The sequence below is a fragment of the Peromyscus californicus genome, unplaced genomic scaffold (assembly GCF_007827085.1).
Source record: "Peromyscus californicus insignis strain IS unplaced genomic scaffold, ASM782708v3 Scaffold_8__1_contigs__length_139910024, whole genome shotgun sequence".
Taxonomy (NCBI): domain Eukaryota; kingdom Metazoa; phylum Chordata; class Mammalia; order Rodentia; family Cricetidae; genus Peromyscus; species Peromyscus californicus.
The window spans coordinates 43,395,902-43,412,499 of record NW_026294606.1 but is presented as its reverse complement, the minus strand read 5'-3'; positions in this window follow the sequence as shown (position 1 = coordinate 43,412,499).

Genomic DNA, 16,598 nt, shown 5'->3' with positions numbered 1-16,598 from the left:
AGAAAAAAGCCAGCCACTATAGTAAACATAGAAGTCAGGCAGTCATAGCATACACCTTTAATCCTATCACTAGGGAGGCAGGGATCTGTCTGGATCTCTGTGAGTTCAAGGCCACACTGGGAACAGAGCCAGAGCCTTAAATTCCAACACTAGTTAACATAAAGGTCTGGAGGTCTGTACAGACAGACAGGAAGTGACAGAGCTGGGCAGGAAGAGGAAATGATGTAGCTGGGCAGAGAGAGGAAATGTGTTGGCAGAACAGAAAGGCATATAGATGTGGGTATACAGGAAGTAGGTCTCTTTGGAAGTTGCGGAGTTGGTGAGGTAAGGTTAGCTGTGACTTTTCCTATTCTTCTGATCTCTCAGGTTTTAAGCCCGATATCTGGCTCCGGGTTTTTTTATTTAATAAGACCTTTTAAGATTCATGTTACATTAGCCCTTCTTTGACCCATGTTCAGAAGGAAGCTGACGTAGTATGGCTTTCATGGTGAAGAGGTAAAGACCCAAGTGTGGAGTCCATCTAGCTCTCATGGTAAAGACCCAAGTGTGGACTCCATCTGGCTTTCATGGTGAAGACTCAGGTGTGGAGTTCATCTGGCTCTCATGGTGAAGACTCAGGTGTGGAGTTCATCTGGCTCTCATGGTGAAGACTCAGGTGTGGAGTTCATCTGGCTCTCATGGTGAAGACTCAAGTGTGGAGTTCATCTGGTTCTCATGATAAAGACCCAAGTGTGGAGTCCATTTGGCTCTCATGGTGAAGACCCAAGTGTGGAGTTCATCTGGCTCTCATGGTGAAGACCCAACAGTGGATCTGTCTGTAGATCACCAGGAGAAGGGAAGCACCAAGTTCTGGCTGCAGAGGTACAGAAAGTCCCCCAACATGGAAGCCCTGATAGAGGACAGCTCCCTAACACTCAGGAGAATGAAGCAGTAGGATTTTGGGTTTGAGGCTAGGCTGGGCTATATAGTGAGAACCTGTCTGTAAAAACAAAACAAAACAAAAGAGCAAACACAATATTCTCTAGAGAGAGAAAAATAATTAGCGTGACAGGGAGTTTAAAATCCATTCTTGTTGCAAGGAAAAGCTTATAGAAAGTGTGTGTGTTGGGGGTGTAAAAACATGCATGCAACAGAGGGCTGTAAAATCTCTATAGTTGGTTCTGGTTGCTGTCCTAGCAGTCAAACTGTAGAAACAAGAGGAATAAAAGTTTAAGGCCAGACTAGGCTTAATGGAGAGTTTCAGCACAGCCTAAGCTGCATATTAAGATCTTGTCTCACAACAACACAATGGTTTTCTGTAGTGGATAGCTGTTCTTGAAACACTGCCCTTAGAGATGTAGCAGGTAACTGTCCTAACTACCTAAGACCTTGAAGTCCCTGCCCCTGGGGCATGCCTCAGAGATACCCTTAAGACCTGAGACTCACATAGGCTGCTCTTCTGTCCCTGGTGGGACTTGGATGCTGGGACAGTCTCAGGTGGAAGAACTGTATAGGACCTTGTCTCACCTTTCCAGGACCCCACGACAATCCCTCTGTCTTGTGAGTTTTCCTTTCTTAATAAATCCCTTTGCCCTTTAAGCAGACTCCATGGATTTCTCACTTTAGTTTTCTTTTTCTCTGCCCCAGTATTCCCATTCATACACTCAAAGGAAATCATCTGTGCCCAAAGGCTAAGTAGTCAATGAGCAATCTCTGCGTCCCTAGAGCTCAGAATCTCTATGGAACACTGTAGGAGCAAGGGGGTGGGGAGTGGGCTACAAGCACTGCACCAGTCTAGTTATGATAGGAAGGGACTGAAGCTTCCAATTTTCCAATAAAGGCAACCAAAGAAGACCTGATTCATTGCAAAGGCTCAGCCAACAGATCTTCCCAAATGGATCCGGTGTGAGCCAGAAGGGCAAAAGAAGACTCTGGAAAAAGCTGCTTGAGATGCTAAGCCTGATACAGTTCTATTTACATAGCTGGTGAGAAGGGAAGAGGGCAATCAAAACATTTCGAAAGTTATAAAAATTCAAGTCAAAATCCAATGGTGAACTGGTGACATGAGACTTGTACTCATGGAAGACACGGGGGCTAATAACACAGAGCGGGCACAAGGGAGGGCACACAGCCTATGTGGCCTTTTTTTTTTTACAGTAATTAGATGAATTTTATTTATTAAAATATACAGTTGTGTATTACATAACACTATTTTAACCAAGAAATTTTGTATATCCAGTGATAGTCCCATAACATTACAGTGCATAGTGACTGTTCCAATTAGTGTAAGAACAGTTTAAGAGATTCTCATAGTACCTAAACCATCTAATCCCTGGGGTTTTCAGTCTTTTGCCAACTGAACTCCCTTCCCCCTAGCAGGAGTCCTCTCAAGGCCCTTTCCTAAGAGCAAGACCCAAGGCCAGCATAGATAGAACAGGGATCCCAAAAGCAATGTGGCTCCAAAGACAAGGTCACATTTCAGTCCTGCAACAACAATGAGGGGGTTTGCAGAATACAAGAAGCATGGGGGAGTGGGTTCACTTCCCCATTAGAAAGTGAGCAAGCTAGAAGCCACCTGACCCACAGACGATGTCTGCTCATATCAGCTCATGCTGTTGACCAGCCTGGTCATGGCTTCTCCTGGAGACATCCCTATTCCTCCCTCAGATAGTCTTCTATTCCTCAGGAACATTCTGCGCCTTTGGCTTTAACTCTAATTAGTTCAGCTTGAACCTATTGGGATGCCCAGAGCCCTCTCCCTCTCCTCTCCTTACACTGCACAGTCAGGTATGCTGAGGCTAATAGGGAGCACCTCAGGCTATTGCTAGTGACACAAGTGTCCTGCCCAGCATCCCCTGGCTTCACCCTGAAGATGATCAGTGTCCTGTCAATCAAGGTCTGCACACTAAGTTCAAGTCACTGCATGACGGACAAGCAGGTAAAGTGAAATCAAGCCTGCTGCTGGACTCCTTGAAATCCTTGACCTCCACTAAAATTGAGGCTGCATTTTCACTATGCCCTCTCTCCAGGGACTCCAATCCTGACACAGTGCTAAGCTTTAGCTTCTCTCCATGACTCCTTCAGTCCTGGGGTTTCCACTGTTACTGAGGCTGCATATTCACTAGTGGTCTCTCTTGGCCTCTCATAGTGCTGCCCTGCATGACCTGTTCAATCCTGCAGCTCTCCTGTCACCAAAACTCATACACATCACCAAATTTGACTGCCAGCTTGAGATGCAGCATTGATTGGTCCTCCCTAGACAACAGCTCTGTGCTGACCCTGAGGAAATACTTCCAGAATATTTCAACTCGGTGATGCTGCTCTCCTGTTAATCACACTGGGTTTTTCATCCCCAGGTAACCAGCAACAATCATCCCTGTAAAGCAGAGGTGTCGCCCCAATGGTGCTGGGCTCCTGCTAATCATAACTGATTCTTCAACCCCAGCAGATCAGAAACTGCTGTACCCACATGTGAAACAGGAAAATGCCCCTCAGTGAAGGTCGAGTCCCTGTGTCAGCAGTGGAGAGCAAGCTCATGCCAGAAAGGACTCTCCAGCCAGGAGAAAGCAGAGTAGGGTTTATAAAACTACAACTATGTCATAGCAGGGGCAGGCCAGGGAGATGGGAGTTTCAAAAGTTCCCCTTAACAAAGATTTTAAAAGTTTTGGTGGGCTAAAAGAATTTGTTTTATGTTGTAAAACAATGGATCTCTCAAAACTGCAGGTAGGCTGCACGAGAATGTTCTGCTCAGCAAGATGTGGTTTGCCCGGCTGCAGGTTGGGGGGCTGGGGGAAGAAGGGGGAGGAACAGACACAGAGGCCAGGGAGGGATGCTTCTTGCTACATTTCTCTTCCATGGATTACTCAGCTTGAATTTTTATTCCACCTATGACCACCTGTCCAGTGGTGACACAGCCCACAGTTGCCTGGGCCCTCTCACATCAATCATTATTCAAGACAAAGCCCCACAGATTTGCCTATAGGCCAATATGATGGAGGCCTCTTCTCCAATGGGGATCCCTCATTTCAGATGACTATAGCTTATTTAAAGTTTACAAAAACAAAACAAACAACAATAACAAAACAAAAGTTAGGGAAAAAAAAAACAAAACAAAAATCCCACACTAGGAGCTAGGGGAACTCTCCTCCACTGCTGGTGGGAATGCAAGCTTGTACAACCACTTTGGAAATCAATATGGCACTTTCTTAGAAAATTGGGAATCCATCTCCCCCAAGATCCAGCTATACCACTCTTGGGCATATAGCCAAGGAATGCTCAACCACACCACAAGAGCACTTGTTCAGCTATGTTCATATCAGCATTGTTTGTAATAGCCAGAACATGGAAACAACCTAGATGCCCTTCAACTGAAGAATGGATAAACAAAATGTGGTACATATACACAATGGAATACTACTCAGCAGAGAAAAACAATGACATCATGAGGTTTGCAGACAAATGGATGGATCTACAAAAAATCATCCTGAGTGAGGTAACCCAGACTCAGAAAGACAAACATGATATGTACTCACTCATAGCAGGATACTAGATGTGGAACAAGGATGATTGGACTGCTACTCACATCACCAGGGAGGCTGCCTGGAAAACAGGACCCCAAGAAAGACACGGGGATCGCCCAATGACAGAGATATGGAATGAGATCTACATGAACAGCCTGGACATGAGTGGGGGTAGTGAAGGGCGAGGGTCGAGGGAAAGAGAGCTTGGGGGAGCGGGAGATCCCAGCTGGATCAAGAACAGAGAGGGAGAACAAGGAATAGGAGACCATGGTGAATGAAGACCACATGAGAATAGGAAGAAGCAAAGTGCTAGAGAGGCCTACAGAAATCCACAAAGATACCCCCACAACAGACTGCTGGCAATGGTCGAGATACAGCCCGAACTGACCTACTCTGGTGATGGGATGGCCAAACACCCTAATTGTCATGCTAGAAACCTCATCCAACTACTGAGGGATCTGGATGCAGAGATCCATGGCTAGACCCCGGGTGGATCTCTGGGAGTCCAATTAGCGAGAAAGAGGAGGGTTTAGATGAGCGAGAATTGTTGAGACCAAGGTTGGATAAAGCACAGGGACAAATAGCCAAACGAATGGAAACACATGAACTATGAACCAATGGCTGAGGGGTCCCCAACTGGATCAGGCCCTCTGAATGGGTGAGACAGTTCATTGGCTTGATCTGTTTGGGAGGCACCCAGGCAGTGGGACCGGGTCCTGTGCTCATTGCATGAGTTGGCTGTTTGAAACCTGGGGCCTATGCAGGATCGCTTGGCTCGGGAGGCCTGGGAGGAGGGGACTGGACCTGCCTGGACTGAGTCTACCAGGTTGATCTCAGTCGGCGGGGAAGGCTTTGCCCTGGAGGAGGTGGGAATGGGGGGCGGGCTGGGGGGAAGTGAGGGGGGCAGGAGGGGGAGAACAAGGGAATCCGTGGCTGATATGTAGAACTGAATTGTATTGCAAATAAAAATAAAACAAAAATCCCACACTAATGGTACAAAAAGAAATGGTCTTTCTATGTGCTGCATATGAAGTCTTTGTACAGAAAGAGCCATGTAGATACGCAACTGAGCATAGCTTGCCATCTGCTGGCAAAATGTAATAGTAACTTTAGGGAAGCTGTCATATTTTCAAGGTTCTGGAGCACCTTTTAGGCAATTACAGTATGTCACATAGTGGGATCATTGTAGCAGCAACCTGAACATATCCAGGCTGTGGGAAACAGAGGTCACTGGAGCCCAGTGTGATGGAGTGTGTAAAGGAGGTGGTGAAGATGAGATTTTTTTTACTAGATTTGTTTCTCAGCACAATCCACAGACAGCCAATGGTTGGTTTGCATTTTTTGAAATACTTGGTGATCTGGAGGGGTGGTTCAGCAGTTAAAACCACCTGCTGCTTAGTGCAGAAGAAATGAGTTCTGTTCCTGACACTTGTGTTGAGAGGCTCACAGTGACCTGTCACACTAGCTTCAGGGTATCTGACACTTTCTGGGAACTCATCTGGGCCTCCTTGGGAACCCATGTACATTCACATACACATTAATAAAGCAAATATTTTATTTATTTATATTTATCTCTTTCAAGACAAGGTTTCTCTGTGCAGCCCTGGCTATCCTGGAACTTGCTCTGTAGGTCAGGTTGGCCTTGAACTCAGAGACGCACCTGCCTCTGCCTCCTGAGTGCTGGGATTAAAGGCATGCATCACCATACCTGGCTAAAACAAATTGTTTAGAATGCACATAGGGCTCTTTTCCATTTTAAGTTGATTTTTGTGCAGGGAAATAGATATGGGTTTAATTGCATCCTTCTACATGTAGACATACAGTTTTCCAGCACCATTTGTTGAAGATACAGTCTTTTGTCCAGTGTGCATTTTTGGCATCTTTGCCAAATATCATATAGCTTTAGTGATGCATACTCACTCTTGGGTTATATTGATCTACATGTCTGAATTCCAGTTCACTTCATCATTATGCTTAACCAGCAGTACTGAATTCTTGGAAAGGTTGATTAAAATGCTCTTCTTGCAAGTTCATATTTCTTACCATGTCACAAAAATTTATTCATTAACTTGTTCCATTATAAATGTTTGTCAATTGTTTATCTGTTGGATTTAGCAGCCTATGAGTGGAAGACACCCTTTGTCAGCTACATATCTGATAGAGGATTAATAATATACAAAGAAATCAATAAAGACTCAAAATGAACAACCCAACTAAAAAACAAGCTGCATTTAACTGGGTGTGATAGCAAATGCTTTAGTCCCAGCATTTGGGAGGCAGAGGCAGGCAGATCTCTGGGTTCAAGTCCATTCTTGTATACAGAGTGAGGTCCGAGGAAGCCAGGGCTACATAGAGAAACCCTGTCTTGAAAAACAACAAAAAGACTATAGGTCAGAATAGAGTGTAGTCAAAGGGGGAAAAAATGGCTAAGAAATATCTTTAAAATATGCTCAGAATCCTTAGCTGTTAGGGATAAGCAAATAAAACCTGTTTTGAGATCTCATCTCATTGTAGCCAGAGTCCTTTAGATTTAAAAAAAAATAGACCCCAAAATGCTAGCAAGGATGTGGTAAAAGGAGTATTGTCACTGACTGTCGGTGGGACTGCAAACTGGTCCAGCCATTCTGGATATCAGTATGGAGAATTCTCACCAAGCCAAAAGTAGATCTACCATATGACCCAGTGATATATAACCAAAGGACTCAGCATCCTATTTCACAGATACTTGCTCAGCCATGTTCATTTCCACTCTATTCACAATAGCTAGAAATTGGAAACAACCTAAATGTCCTCCGACTGATGGACTGAAAATGAAAATGTGATGCATATACACAATGAAATACTGTTCAGCTATAAAGAAAAATGAATCATGAAATTTGCAAGTAAATGGATGGATCTAGAAAATATTACACTGAATGAGGTAACCCAGACCCAGAAAGACAAACACCAGATGTTCTGTCTTATTTGAGTATTATCCTAGCTATGCTGGTTAGTTTTATGTCAACTTGACATAAGCTGCAATCATCTCAAAGGAGGGAACCTCAAATGGGAAATTGCCTGTATAAAATCAAGGTGTAAGAAGGCCTGTAGGGCATTTTCTTAACTAGTACATGAGGAGCATAGACTTTCCAATCAAGCCACGAGGCACGAACCAGTAAGCAGCACTCTTCTATGGTATCTACATCAGCTCCTGGCTCCAAGTTCAAGCCCAGTTTTAGTTCCCTGCTTTGGCTTCCCTCAGTGGACCATTATTTAGGATATATAAGGCATCTACAAGTTTTGGCCATGGTGTTTCAGCACAGTAATAGTAACCCTAACTAAGACACTGGCTATGAATCTTTAGTAGCATATAATCTGGAGTAATTGAAGAAATCAGGAAAGTAAAAAGGAACCAAGGGATAGTAGGACACAGTGGTATGATGGGGGAAAAGGAAGAGGGGGCATTTTAACTGGATGAGGGGAGGGAGAGTAATACAGAGGGGCAGGGAGAAATGGAAATAAATAACACTAGGGATGTTTGGGAAAGCCATAGGGAAAATTATTTTATGTTTACCTGAAAATACATATCTATAAATTAGTGTGTGCATATACATATAATATTTACATATATTTAAATAAAGTTATAACACTTGGAATGATAATGCTTCTCCCAAAAGCCATTGTCCATCTAGTAAAAACCTCTGTGCCAGATAAGAGAAAACATTCCTTCCTGTTGTGATCAGGGAAGTCCAAGAGACTCCCAAACAATATAGATTATTGTCATTACCCTTGGTTAGCTCCCAGAACTTGAAGGTAAGACCCTAATGCTGAAGAAACCACAAACCTCAGATATAGGACTTGAAGGAATTGAGCTGGAACTGACCTGAACGCCTCCTTCCTGAGGACTCTCACAGTATCTAAAGGTGCTGTATAAACTGTCAAGGGTGAAAACTAATCCACAGACCCATCTCTAAGCCTATGAACCACAACCATGACGAACATAGCAAGGCATGCCCAAGCACGTGATAGTAGTACTTATATCTTGGGGGTAACCAATAGCCAACTAGTTAAACTTAAATCTCACTCAATAGGTGGGAATTTATGCTTGCTACTACAAACCAAGTCAAGAACTTGGAGCTGGACAGGTCACAGTTCTTAGAGGAGAACCTACTATTGCCACTCTTCCAAGTCATTATACTTCCTAACTGCATGCTAAATACTTATACTTGTGCACATAGATAAGTGGACCTGTTACTCCTCACCAATGAATCTTCTTTTTGCAGAAGATGGAGACCATTGTAGAAAGCTACAACTGGTCAAAATTCAGAGAACAAGTAATGATGGGTGCCCAACACCAACTGATACATCTGAAACACAATCCCTACACCTAAGACTCCAGGAACATCTTGTAAAGGGATGGAATGCTTGTTAAGGGTCAAAGGACCAGCAACCTTTCTGGAAGATTGCCTTTTATATACAGCAAAGAATCTGTATCCATGAAATCACAATACAGTCACCTAAACTAGGTCTGAAAAATGACACCAACTGACATGCCAAAATATATGGGGTGGGGGGATCTCACAAGCCCTACCCTACGTGAAGAGCTATGTGCATTTAATGGCTTTTGGGAGAAGGGGATTCAGTGTTCTCCAGGAACAAGCACCCTGATATATTATCCAATCTCAAGTAGTCAGCTCCAAACACATATACATCAAAGCAATACCAAATACCAGCAGGTTGTAGGTTGTGTGTGTGTGTGTGTGTGTGTGTGTGTGTGTGTGTGTGTGTGTGTGTGTGTATACAAAAACTAAAGAAGAGGTCATGAATTTGAGATGGAATTGGGTTAACATGAGAGGCATTGGAGGCAGAAGAGGGAGTAATGAGAATGATGTACATACAATACTCATGTGATAGTCTAAAAAAATAAGTTAAAAATTCACTTGTAATTAAAAAAATGAGAAATGTTTTCCTTAACAATTCTCATGTAACTAGATTGTACATAATCAAGTGCCACTCACAAGCGTCACTCAGTTGTATCAAGCAGTGTTGGAGCACTATAGTTTTCAAGGGAGTAATCAATTACTAACATCAGATGGGACAGGTCATAGGACTTCCTAGCTCACTTGCCAGAGCACACTCTTAAGTGGACTGAGAAGGAGGTGACATCTAGTGGCTGGGAATTGCACATGAACCTGGGTGTGAGCTCAGGAGTCCTTCACTGCAAGACACATGCAGTTTGACCCGAGAGAGGAAAACTTCTACCTTCTTCTGTTCTTTTCTGTGAAGATAGTGTCAGCATCATACCTTCAGGGAGCTAGCAGCAGGGTCTGCACAGTCTCATAGTGAGATTGCAAATTAAACAAGTCTCCGACTGGGGAGATGGCTCAGGGGTTAAGTGCACCTGTTGCTCTTGCAGAGGACCAAGGTTTGGATCCCAGCACCTGCATACAACCACTTATAACTCCAGTTCCAGGGGACCTAACACCCTTTTCTGACCTCTGCAGGCACCAGGAATATACACGGTGCACATACAAGTATGTAGGCAAAATGCTCACAGACATGAAATAAAACAAGTATTTTAAAAATTGGGGTGAAAAAGTGTTTTTATCCACATTCCACCTTCTTAGACTTTCTGGCTGGTAGATTTATTGTCAGATCTGATATTGTCAATTCCAAATCTTGTAAGTCTTAGAAGCTTGCAGTATTCTGTCCCAAGTCACTCCTCTGAAGGCTGCATACACACTAGACTTCTTTCTAGCTCGTGTTTCTCCTCACCTTCTGTCGTTTCTTGCCTTTATATAATCCATCTATGCCCTTGCTGAAAAATAGACATATGAACCTGTTTTGAGGGGTGTTATGGTTTTTATTGTTACCATGCATAACCATGCAAGTTTTCATCTTGACATGTCTTTTTCTTGGAGGAATTTTGGTTACTGCTTTTCATAGAAGGCTGTGCTTCATGGTTTTCTGTTGATGAAAATTTCCTCATTACCATCTCAAACTTCTGTGTAAAGAAAAAATACATACTTCATAAGATAAATAGCAATGTTATAGACTAATTTTAGAGCAGTTTTTTTTTTTTTTTTGGTTATAAGATTGGAGGTCTTTCAGACCCCTTCATTTTGGTCGACTCTCCCTCCCCACTCCATCTCCACTATCCTCCCATCCTCTTTCAATTTAAAAATTTCAAACCCCAGTGTTACCCCCTCTGCTTGCATATTACCTAGAATCTGATCTACTATCCTATCTCTCTTAAGGCACCCCTTTCCAGTGGTCTTTTCCCAACTCCTATCACCTACAGGAACTCTAAATTGAATACACAAAATAATGAAATAAAGCTGAAATGCACATATGGGAGAGAACATGCATTTGTTTTTCTCGCCTGGGTTACCTCACTCAGTGCAGTTTTTTTTTCCAGTTTCACCCATTTGTTTGCAATTTTCATATTTGTTAACAGCTGGATAAAAATTCTGCTGTGTATACATACCACATTGCCATTATCCATTCACCAGTTGATGGAAATCTACAGATTCCATTTCCTGGCTACTTAGAATAAAGCAGCAATAAGTATAAATGAGCAAGTGTCTGGGCAGTAGGATAGACAGTCCTTTGGTATATGCTTAGGAGTGGAATAATTGCATCTTATGGTGGTTCTATTTCAACCTTTTTGAGGAATCTCCACACTGTTTTTCATAGTGGCTGGACCAGTTTGTCTTCCTGTCAAGAGTGAATGAGGGTTCCTCTTTTCCCACATCATTGCCAGCATTTGCTAAGATTTATTTTATTGATAATAACCTTTCTGACTGGGGTGAAATTAAATTTCAAAGTAGATTTAATTTAAAAATGGATGCATCTATTTAACATTTTTAAAAGTGCAAACTAGCCATTCATATTTCTTCTTCTGAGAATTCTTTGAACAAATCTGTAGCTTGTTTTTTTATTAGGTAGTTCACTTACTTGATTTTTTTTTGAGGTTTGTGTATGCCCTAGATATTAATCCTTGTAGCAACCATTCTTTCAAACTATTTTTTGGATTGCCAGCCCCCGAATAATGACAGGGAAACTTCTTATTAATTATAAAAACTTGGCCTTTAGCTTAGGCTTGTCCCCATCTAGCTCTTATAACTCAAATTAAGCTGATTTTACTAATCTACATTCGGCCATGTAGCTTTTACCTTTCCTCAGTATGATATGTCCAACTTATTTCAAGTCTGCTGGCAAAATCTCCATGCCTAGATTCCCCTTGAGTTTCTTTCTTTCTCTGGGAGTCCCGCCTATCCTCTCCTGCCTAGCTATTGACCATTTGCTCTTTATTAAACCAACCAGAAGGCACCTTAGGCAGAGATACATCTTTACAGTCTAAACAAATACTTGGCAACAAATTCTCAGTCAGATGTACAGCTAGTGAAGATTTCCTCACTTTTATCTCCTCACTTATTGTTTCCTTTGTTGCATAGAAGCCTTTTTATTTCATGAAATATCATTTGTTAGTTGTTGGTTTTATTTCACGAGTACCAAGAGGCCTAGTTAGAAGATTCCTTACTCTGCCTATACATTGTAGTGTGCTCTATATCCCTTCTTCTAGCAGTTTCAGTCTTAGGTTTTACATTGAGATCTTTCATCCACTTGGATTTGATTTTTGTGCAGAATGAGAGTTAAGACTCAAGTTTCATTCACCTCCATGTAGACCTTCAATTTACCCAACATCATTTGTTGAAAAGATTCTCTTTCCTCCAGTGTGTATTTATGTGTGTGTGTGTGTGTGTGTGTGTGTGTGTGTGTGTGTGTGTGTGTGTCTGGTTTTTTGTGCAAGTACCATGCAATTGTTTCTTTTATTAATAGAGCTGTGGAGTACAACTTAAGATCAGATATATAATAATGCCTAAAACATTGTTCTTTTGACTCAAGATTACTTTGGCTATCTGGGGATCTTTAGTATTTCCATGTGAGTTTAAGATTGTTATTTCTATTCTATGATAACTAGTATGGAGACTTTTATTGGGATTTCAATGAATATATACATCGTTTGGGGCAAGATGGCCATTTTTCACAGTATCATTTATATTCATCTATGAGTATGAGAGGTCTTTCCATCTTTTAGTATCTTCCTTAATTTCTTATTTCTCAGTTTTAAAGTTTTCATCATAGAGATCTTTTACTAACTTGATTAGATTTACCATAAGGTATTTTTTGATCTATTGTAAATGATATTGTTTCCTTGATTTCCTTATCATTGAGTTTACCATTGGTATATAGAAAAGCCACATCTAGTAATTTTGTATACTGCAGCTTTGCTGAGTTTCTCAATTCTAGGAGTTTTCTTTATCTCTGAGATAAAGCCAACCTGACCATGGTTTGATCTTTTTGTATTTGTGTCTGTATTTCATTTTCATGTACTGTCTTGTGTGTTCATCAGGGACATTGACATGTAACTCTCCTTTGTTGTGTCTTCACATAGTTTGGGCACAACAGTTAAGACTGGCTTTGTAAAAGGAGCTTGGAAGTTTTCTTTCTGTTTTTATTTTTTGGAATTTTTGAGGAGTGGTTGTAATTCTTGAACCCTTGTGTGTGTGTTTATTAGAACCCTTTATTCTTTTGAGTTCCATGTCTTGAGTTTTGTCTGAGTTATGCTTGTTAGAGACCATTACTATAAGATTGGTAGTTTGTTGGGGGACATATTTTCTAGTATTTTCATATTGCTTATGTTTTTGCCATGGGATCTAGGCATTTGGAATTAGGTTGTTGGTTGCATCTTTGATGAGTTTTTATCCTGTTGGACCTGGGATGGGGTGGTGACTTGATTGTTAAGGGTCTCTGCAAAAAATGGAGGGATTTGTTAGGATTGTTTTTAATCTGTAGATCACTTTGGTTAATAGCTTCATTCTAATAATAGTAGTTTTTTGAGTTCATGAACATAGGATACCTTCCCACTTATCTATGTACTTTTTTTTGATTGGTGAAAGTTTACTTTGTATTTATCAGTTTGTCAGTGTTCTCTAAAAGCCAGTTTCAACAACAGCAACACAATACCTCTCCATATTTACAGATTACTTTTGTACTTAAATGTTTTTTAAGACATTGACACTTTTGCTTCAGTAAGTCAAGACACTTATACTTTCTGTTTAAACTGAGTGCACACATCAGCCAGTGGTGAAAATTTAGGACTTCTTTTATGAGCATATATACTGCTCTGGGTATCTGTAAAATTTATAAATTCCACAATACATACTAGCACTTTTGCATGCTATGGTTTCCTAAAGACATTTTCCTTTAAACTCTCTCTGACCTCAGACAGTCTACTATATGCATTTTAGCCCTAATTTTCAGCCACAAATAACTGTGGATTTCTTAGTTAGTGAGCAATATTTCCAAGCAATGCTCCTACTTTTCCAGTTGACTGGTTTTCAGCTTAGGTGAAATATACATGCAATTATTATTCAGCTGGAATCTGGAAAAGCAAAAGCAGGCAAACAAAATAATTTGTAAAATCTGCTCTTTTGTCTTTGGAACCAGAGACTAGGGTCTGACACTGGGAACTCAGCCTAGCGTCTTCCCACGGTCATCCTCTTGAGAAGTCAATATAAGCGAAAATACCACAGCATTCTAGACCATCTTATGTTGCCCTTATATTGAATCATAATTTTCTAGCTTCCTGAAAATCTTTACTTCCAAGATTCATGAAAAATAGCTTTCTGACCATTTCTGGTAATGTTCTTCTTAAGTCCCATGAGCAGGACAGGCACATGCTCCAACATTTTGTTGATATCACTGCATTCAGGATATTCTAAACCTCCCTAGCTCCTATAACTTGATTTATCTTCAATTGTGGATATCATCTACCCAATATGACCAACACAGAAAACATGGTGTTTTCTAAATGACTTCTCTCTTTTGAATCTTCTGTCTGAGAATTATTATCTTACTTACTCAGTGGCTGAAGCCAGAAGACTGTCTTTTCTCATTTCTTTGGTACTGCAGCAGCCAATTATCAGATCCCCCAAGTGCACTGCAGCCTTTTAAGAATCATTTTATCATCCACCCATCCTAAACTCACTGTTCCCAAGTTAGTTCAGGCTTCTGTAATACTTTACATCAATTATTGCCAAGTGTCCTGCCTGGGTAACTTGTGTCTCACTTCTTCCCGCTCTACTTCCTATAAGCATATGCTAAAATCACCGTTGTTTACTTCAAAAGGCCTAGGACACATGGCATTTCCTATCTTCTGTTCTTACTGTCATAAACACATTCAGAATAAAGAATTATGTGTACCTAGCTCTGGAGCATCCAGCAAGAGTTGAAAAAATGAATCTTGAATGTCTAAAAGAGACTCATAATACTACCCCCATAGTAATTTACATAGCCATAGCACAGAAGGCACAGCAATGCAGCATCCAACAGAAGATCTTTACACACAAGCATCAAGAGAGTTTGTGTGTGTGTGTGTGTGTGTGTGTGTGTGTGTGTGTGTGTGTGTACTTAGAAACTTAAAAAAAAACTGAATTCTCTTTCTTGCCTCTTTATCTCTGACTTTGAAATTCCAGCCTACATTTCTGGGTATATTTCAATATTATCTTGCCTGGTTCCTACCCATGGAATATGTATACCTCACAGTCCTGCACTGAATTATACACTAAATGGAAATCTCCAGATCAGAAATAATGCTGCTCCTGGCACAAAAGGAGGGCAAATACAGTTGTTAGGAGAAAGACTCACTCTCAACAGAAGCTATAAGCTGAGTGTAGGTCTGCTAAGAAGTCTTGCTTCTGCCATTTACTCACTTTTCATTCCATTGGATTTGCATTTGCCTGTAAGAGCATACTTAATTCAACCATAGCTTAAGCCATATATAAAATTCAGATTTCCAAAACATGAACATCCATGCCTTGATTTATAGAATTACTTTTATACATAATACTTTGATTCAGTGTTCAAATGGCCAAATAGAACATGGAACAGTGTGCTGGATAGTTTTATCTTAACTTGACACAAGCTAAAGTCATTTGAGAGGAGGGAACCTCAATTAAGAAAATGTCTCCATAAGATCAGACTTAGGCAAGTATGTAGGGCATTTTCTTAATTAGTAATTGATGGAGGAGGGCCCAGCCATTGTGGGTGGTGCCATGACCAGGATGGTGATCCAGGTTCTGTAAGAAAGCAGACTGAGAAAGCCATGAGGAGCAAGCCATTAAGCAGCACCCCTCTATGGCCTCTGCATCAGCTCCTGCCTCCAGGTTCCTGCCCTATTTGAGTTCCTGTCTTAACTTCCTTCAGTGATGGACTATGATGTGGAAGTGTAAGCCAAATAAACCCTTTCCTCTCCAAGTTGCTTTGGTCATGGTGTTTCATCACAGCAATAGAAACCCTAACTAAGACAAATAGTATGCTGTTCCATCCTGGAGGGGCGTTCCTGGAAGGTTTTCTTTACTTCACAGTTTCCTCACTTTCTTGTAGACACTGAATCTCTACATGGCCCAGGAATGTGATGACAACATTCCACACATTGATTTGTTATTGGAAATCCACAGCTAGAGACCTTAGGGTTATCATCCTTAAGGCTAGATTTAAGACCTGCTTAACAAGAAAAAAAAAATGCCTGGTACTGGAAACCTAGCTAACTGGTCAGTGCTAGAGAAGTCATGGTTATTGAAAGAGAATCTATAATCATTAATTTACTAAATCAGCATAATCCCTAACAACAGTTCTATAAACATTTGTCTTTATACCCACAGATAAGTGTAGTCTTCACCTCTCATCAAGGAAAGTTTTCTTTGCAATAAATGGGTATAAAACAAAGTGTTAAATGGTCTTATTAATAAAAACCCAGAGGTAAATATTAGGGTAAAAAGCTGAGAGATCAGAAAAGCAGAAAGAAGCCAGCCACATTCTTATCCGCTTGGAGATCTTCTGTCAAAGAGACCTACTTCCTGTATACCCACACCTATATGCCTTTCTGTTCTGCCATCTCATTTCCTCTCTGCCCAGCTACATCACTCCCTCTTTCTGCCCAGTTCTGTCACTTCCTGTCTGTCTGTACAGACCTCCAGACCTTTAAGATTAACTAGTGTTGGAATTTAAGGTATGTACCACCACGCCCGGCTCTGTTCCCAGTGTGGCCTTGAA